Consider the following 7,301-nt stretch of genomic DNA (forward strand, 5'->3'; position numbering starts at 1 on the left):
AGAGTACAATGCCTGCCTGAATATTGCGTGTAAGTCCGTGACTACAATTACTTAGTGTATATAGGGGCAAAAAAACACAAAAAAATACTAAAATGCAAGTGCATATAATGAAACACCACCTGAATAAATGGTCAAAACTACACAGCAACATACAGATATGTAATGGTTCCAATAAATATGTATATATGGGAACATACAACAACCAAAAGAAGTTAAAGTGAAAATGCATAAGAGGTCACCACATCAATGATCAAATACCACAGAGAAATATAGATATATAGTGACAGCTTAAGACTCCATATACATAATAATAAGGCTGGGGTACACAAGCAACATCCACTTATGGAAAGCCCAAGTGGGTATAGCTAAGTACCAGAGCCAGTAAACACATCAAAGATTTACCAGAGCATTAAATGTCTACATACCCATAGTATGGGGATATACACCTCAGGAGAGCCACGTAACCCCGACGTGAGTTTCGGCAGATGCCTTCTTCTGGGGGATCCATCAATGATAAGTACAGCCCCTTGGGCTCTTTTGAGCTCAATAGTAGAGATGAGCGAAGTTCTTAAAAATTCGATTCGGCTGCTTTGCTGAAATCACAAAAAAAATTGGGGTGAATTATTTCATCATGAAGCACATTTCTTCATAAATAGCAAGTGCCATGACTGGGAACGCCCCCCTTCCCCCATCATTGAACCCCCTCAGATGCCACGTTCATCGCTGATTGCAGCATCTGAGATCAATATTAAGGCCTTTCAGCAAGAAAAAAATAAATAAAAATCATACTTGCCTCATTCATTTGAGTGAGAAGAGGCCACTGCGGCCATCTTACTTGAATATCCAGTGCAAAATTTCTCCTGCGAGTGATAATGTCAACATCAATTCGGCCGGCATGGTGACGTCATATATTTCGCGCGGGATGTTCAAGCAAGATGGCCTCTTTTTACCACCATTTTAGGGAAAATCGATACGTTACCAACTTACCACAAAGCACGAGGAAATTCGACTTCACAATACATAAAATTTTCCTGAAATTTGGATTAAAGTCCACTTTGTGAGCTCCGATTCGCTCAACACCACTCATTAGCATAATTATAAAAAGCTGTTTTTTGGGGGCTAGAAAAGAACAATTTAACACGTAAAAGTACATTTCTAAATTACAATAGCAGAGCTACAATGCCATACTAACGGTTACATGGATCCTGATCAGTCTTAAAAATGCCTGATCAGTCAGAAAAATGCATTGAAATGCCGGATCCGTCTTTCCAGTGTCATCCGGAAAAACGGATCCGGCATTTATTTTTTCACCTTTTTTTCGGTCTGCGCAGGACTGATCAGGCATTCCGGTATTTTGAATGCCGGGACCGGCACTAATACATTCCTATGGAAAAAAATTACAGATTTGGCATTCGGGCAAGTCTTCAGTTTTTTTGACCAGAGATAAAACCGTAGCATGCTGTGGTTTTATCTTTTGCCTGATCAGTCAAAATGACTGAACTGAAGACATCCTGATGCATCCTGAACGGATTGCTCTCCATTCAGAATGCATGGGGATATAACTGATCAGTTCTTTTCCGGCATTGAGCCCTTTTGATGGAACTCATTGCCGGAAAAGAAAAACGCTAGTGTGAAAGTACCCTAAAGGATTTTAGCCTCATCAGATACCCAGAAAGAAAGCCTAGCAGACTATTTCACCAACAGGATTCCCCTAGATTCCATTGTTTCATTAGAAGAGATATATAGGCATATTCTTAATATTTTTATTTTACTTTTTAATGTCCTAGAAATATAGATAACACAAGATCATAACATCACCAATTGATAAAGATTACAGCTCCTCTCCTCCCTCCCTAATTTTTTATTATTTTGTTAGTATTTTGTAAATACACTTTTCGCTTTCACCACTGCCTGAATTAAGCATGTCTCGACCGAAATCTGATCCCACATCTCTTCTGCATGCTCTATGTTGGTGCATACTGTGCAATGAGCAGGACACCGGTACAGTGGGTCAGCTATGCAGTGGGTCAGTATATATATGTAATAGTTTGTGATGCCAATTGCAGCTTGCGCAGGTACTGTAGCAGGGCCCTTTAAGATGTTATAGCTCACGTACCAGGCGAGGAATGCCAGAGGGGGATAATGTCTCTGTATAGCAGATATGGTAGTGTCAACGGTGTCTCCTACCTTGGTACGGCTGGACTCCTGGATCCTGGCTCACGTGCAATAAATTTGAGTGTGATTAGCAGGAGTTTTGGTGGAATAATTGAGATCAAGACAGAAGATATAATCCAACTTGTCTTTACTGAGTGGCAGCTTTATATCCATACAAGTTACAGCTTTAGTCTTGGGTCCCAGCAGGTATTGGCAATATGTGGCAGGAATTTATCTATTCTGCTTCTTGTCATATGCCTAGTAGATCTGGCAGGTATCTGTCTTCTGCTCTGTCTGTAGTCTGCTTATAATGGGCCTGACTAGCTGAGGAGGAATTTGGCCTCTCCTGGACTTGGGATAAGTACTCACAGCTTGGCTCACAGGGTATGCTTCCTTCTGGAGGCTGCTCTTCTTGTCGACCAGCTGAGGCTGAAGGCTCAAGCTGGGAGAATGGATCCTGGCCTCAGCCGAGGCGGGATCCAGGGTTGGGATCCCTGGTTCTGGGAGCTCCTACTAACACAACCTACCCCAGCAGGGGGTGGCTGGTACACTGACTACACTTCCTTGTCCTCCTCATGAGACAGGACATGAGAACGTCCCACTTCTGCTCACACAGGGGAGCCTAGCCTGGAATGGACTATTCCAGCCTAGATATACTAACTAATCATGGACTGCTTACACATTGCTGCCACCTGCTGGTGTACATGGAAAATTACAGCAATAATATAAAACAGGCATAGAAAATACATATAATTGAAAATGCAGAGCAAGACTACAGAAGTTGATAATGATATACACTTAACATATTATGAAGCAGGGGACAGAAGTTTAGTGACATACTTCAGGATGTTAAAACTGGTCTTCAACTCTACCCACAAGTGTTCGATTGGGTTGAGGTCTGGGGACTGTGGGGGGCAAATCAAGCTTCTCTACTTCATTGTCATTGAACCATTTCTTCACCAATCTCAATGTATGCTTCGGGTCATTGTCCTGCTGGAATGCTATTCTATTCTTTTCATACCCATACTTTTCATACATTTTTATACTCATAGTACTCGACATATGCTTTTAACGGTGTAATTAGTGAAAAAGTAAAGGGGTTGTCCAATTTCAACCCCAATATTATCTAGGGCTAGAACAATGCTGGACCTAAAGTGAAAAAAAACACTTACCTGCTCCCCACTGCTCTCCGACAGGACAGGACTCTTAGAGAACAGTTCATTGCGGGTATAAGTACTGAACATTTAAAGGGCCAGCTGAGGATGCTGTCAGCTCAATACCTCAGCTGTACATTTTTGGACTTTAAAGAGCTGGCCATTAGTATTCTAGGCCAGAACCCGGCCGCGGGGCCAGCAGCCTCCCCTGAACCTCAGGCTTGTCAGCCAAAGACTATCAATGTGGGGCCAGCTGGAGTCAGTCAAGCCACTCAGTCTCCAGTAACAGATGTAGTGGCAGCACTAATGGAGCAAGTAAACTATCTCACTCTGAGCTTAGAGAAAGTATGCAAGAAAATAGAGGAATGGGAGAGACCGGTATTACTGGAAGATGAAGGCCCTTTTCCTCCCAGGCTCCCGTCTGCATATAGAGATGTATACCCCAAAGAACCTGATGGACGACCGAGTTACCGGTCCAGAAATCGCAAACAGCCTGTCTGTCACTATTGTAAAAAATATGGACATACTGAATCAACATGCTGGCAGTTAAACGGGCAACCCCTGAGGCAGAGGACCGCCCCTCGGGAGGTAGAACAGTAGGTCCAAAGGATCCAAGCTGGATGCCTAAATACGTAGGATCTCGTCCAAAAATTAACATCCGTATCAACGGGATACCATTTGAAGCCCTGCTGGATACTGGGTCTCAGGTCACCACCATCCAACGACCTGCCTTTGACAAGTTCTGGGATTTAAATCTCCTTACCCAGCCACCAGAGTCCTGGCTAGATATCATTGCCATCAACGGTAAGCCAGTGAAAGTCCATGGGTACTGGGAACCTACTCTTCAGGTTGGAGAAGCCACCTTACCACAGCAAGGTGTGATTGTGGTACAAGCAGGAGATAAAGGAGGACACCCCTTGATCCTAGGGACTAATGTCTTTAAAAATTGTTACTCTGAAGTGCTTGAAGCTTTGAACCAAACTATATCTTCAGCCTCGCCTGCTTCCATAAGAGTCATTCAAAAGACTATCAGTGTGCTGTGTACTCAGCAAAGGTTTGCCAAATCTATACTGTCCGGATCCGGAATAACCGACCGGTAATTCTGCCTCCAAATTCCCAGATCATCCCCTGTGGTGCCGTGCTGTGTTAGGGATCCAGGGCCAGGACTATCAAGCCCTATTGGAACCTATTCAAATTGAGAATCATCCCTTCGTACGGACAGCCAAGAGTCTGGTGACCGTGTCTCAAGGTAAAGTGCCTGTCCGTTTAATTAACTTTGGTGATCACCCCGTTACTCTTTTTAACCGCCTCCGGACCGCCTAACGCAGATCCGCGGTCCGGAGGCGGCAGCTCTGCGCAGAGTGACGCATATACGCGTCATCTCGCGAGAGCCGTGACTTCCTGTGAACGCGCGCACACAGGCGCGCGCGTTCACAGGATCGGAAGGTAAGAGACAGGATCTGCAGCCTGCCAGCGGCGATCGTTCGCTGGCAGGCTGGAGATGCGATTTTTTTAACCCCTAACAGGTATATTGGACGCTGTTTTGATAACAGCGTCTAATATACCTGCTACCTGGTCCTCTGGTGGTCCCTTTTGTTTGGATCGACCACCAGAGGATACAGGCAGCTCAGTAAAGTACCAGAAAACACCACTACACTACACTACACCCCCCCTGTCACTTATTAACCCCTTATGAACCCCTGATCACCCCCCTGTCATTGATCACCCCCCTGTAAGGCTCCATTCAGACATCCGTATGATTTTTACGGATCCACGGATACATGGATCGGATCCACAAAACACATACGGACGTCTGAATGGAGCCTTACAGGGGGGTGATCAATGACAGGCGGGTAATCACCCATATAGATTCCCTGATCACCCCCCTGTCATTGATCACCCCCCTGTCATTGATCACCCCCCTGTAAGGCTCCATTCAGACGTCCGTATGATTTTTACGGATCCACGGATACATGGATCGGATCCGCAAAACACATGCGGACGTCTGAATGGAGCCTTACAGGGGGGTGATCAATGACAGGGGGGTGATCACCCCATACAGACTCCCTGATCACCCCCCTGTCATTGATCACCCCCCTGTAAGGCTCCATTCAGACGTCCGTATGTGTTTTGCGGATCCGATCCATGTATCCGTGGATCCGTAAAAATCATACGGACGTCTGAATGGAGCCTTACAGGGAGGTGATCAATGATATGGGGGTGATCAATGACAGGGGGGTGATCAGAGAATCTATATGGGTGATCACCCCCCTGTCAATGTTCACCCCCCTGTAAGGCTCCATTCAGACATCCGTATGTGTTTTGCGGATCCGATCCATGTATCCGTGGATCCGTAAAAATCATACGGACGTCTGAATGGAGCCTTACAGGGGAGTGATCAATGACAGGGGGGTGATCAATGACAGGGGGGTGATCAGGGAGTCTGTATGGGGTGATCACCCCCCTGTCATTGATCACTCCCCTGTAAGGCTCCATTCAGACGTCCGTATGAATTTTACGGATCCACGGATACATGGATCGGATCCGCAAAACACATGCGGATGTCTGAATGGAGCCTTACAGGGGGGTGATCAATGACAGGGGGGTGATCACCCATATAGATTCTCTGATCACCCCCCTGTCATTGATCACCCCCCTGTCATTGATCACCCCCCTGTAAGGCTCCATTCAGACGTCCGTATGTTTTTTACGGATCCACGGATACATGGATCGGATCCGCAAAACACATACGGACGTCTGAATGGAGCCTTACAGGGGGGTGATCAATGACAGGGGGGTGATCAGGGAGTCTATATGGAAGATCACCCCCCCTGTCATTGATCACCCCCTGTAAGGCTCCATTTAGACATTTTTTTGGGCACAAGTTAGCGGAAATAGATATTTATTTTTATTTTTATTTTTCTTACAAAGTCTCATATTCCACTAACTTGTGTCAAAAAATAAAATCTCACATGAACTCACCATACCCCTCACGGAATCCAAATGCATAAAATATTTTAGACATTTATATTCCAGACTTCTTCTGACGCTTTAGGGCCCCTAAAATGCCAGGGCAGTATAAATACCCCACATGTGACCCCATTTCGGAAAGAAGACACCCCAAGGTATTCCGTGAGGGGCATATTGAGTCCATGAAAGATTGAAATTTTTGTCCCAAGTTAGCGGAAAGGGAGACTTTGTGAGAAAATACAAAAAAAAAATCAATTTCCGTTAACTTGTGCCCAAAAAAAAAAAAATTCTATGAACTCACCATGTCACTCTTTGAATACCTTGGGGTGTCTTCTTTCCAAAATGGGGTCACATGTGGGGTATTTATACTGCCCTGGCATTTTAGGGGCCCGAAAGCGTGAGAAGAAGTCTGGGATCCAAATGTCTAACTTGTGACAAAAAATAAAAAATTCTAGGAACTCGCCATGCCCCTCACGGAATACCTTGGGGTGTCTTCTTTCCAAAATGGGGTCACTTGTGGGGTAGTTATACTTCCCTGGCAATTTAGGGGCCCTAATGTGTGCGAAGTAGTTTGAAATCAAAATCTGTAAAAAATGGCCGGTGAAATCCGAAAGGTGCTCTTTGGAATGTGTGCCCCTTTGCCCACCTAGGCTGCAAAAAAGTGTCACACATCTGGTATCGCCGTACCCAGGATAAGTTGGGCAATGTGTTTTGGGGTGTCATTTTACATATACCCATGCTGGGTGAGATAAATATCTTGGTCAAATGCCAACTTTGTATAAAAATATGGGAAAAATTGTATTTTGCCAAGATATTTATCTCACCCAGCATGGGTATATGTAAAATGACACCCCAAAACACATTCCCCAACTTCTCCTGAGTACGGCGATACCAGATGTGTGACACTTTTTTGCAGCCTAGGTGGGCAAAGGGGCACACATTCCAAAGAGCACCTTTCGGATTTCACCGGCCATTTTTTACAGATTTTGATTTCAAACTACTTCGCACACATTAGGGCCCCTA

Source organism: Bufo gargarizans, chromosome 4 (genome assembly GCF_014858855.1).
Source record: "Bufo gargarizans isolate SCDJY-AF-19 chromosome 4, ASM1485885v1, whole genome shotgun sequence".
In the NCBI taxonomy this organism is placed as follows: domain Eukaryota; kingdom Metazoa; phylum Chordata; class Amphibia; order Anura; family Bufonidae; genus Bufo; species Bufo gargarizans.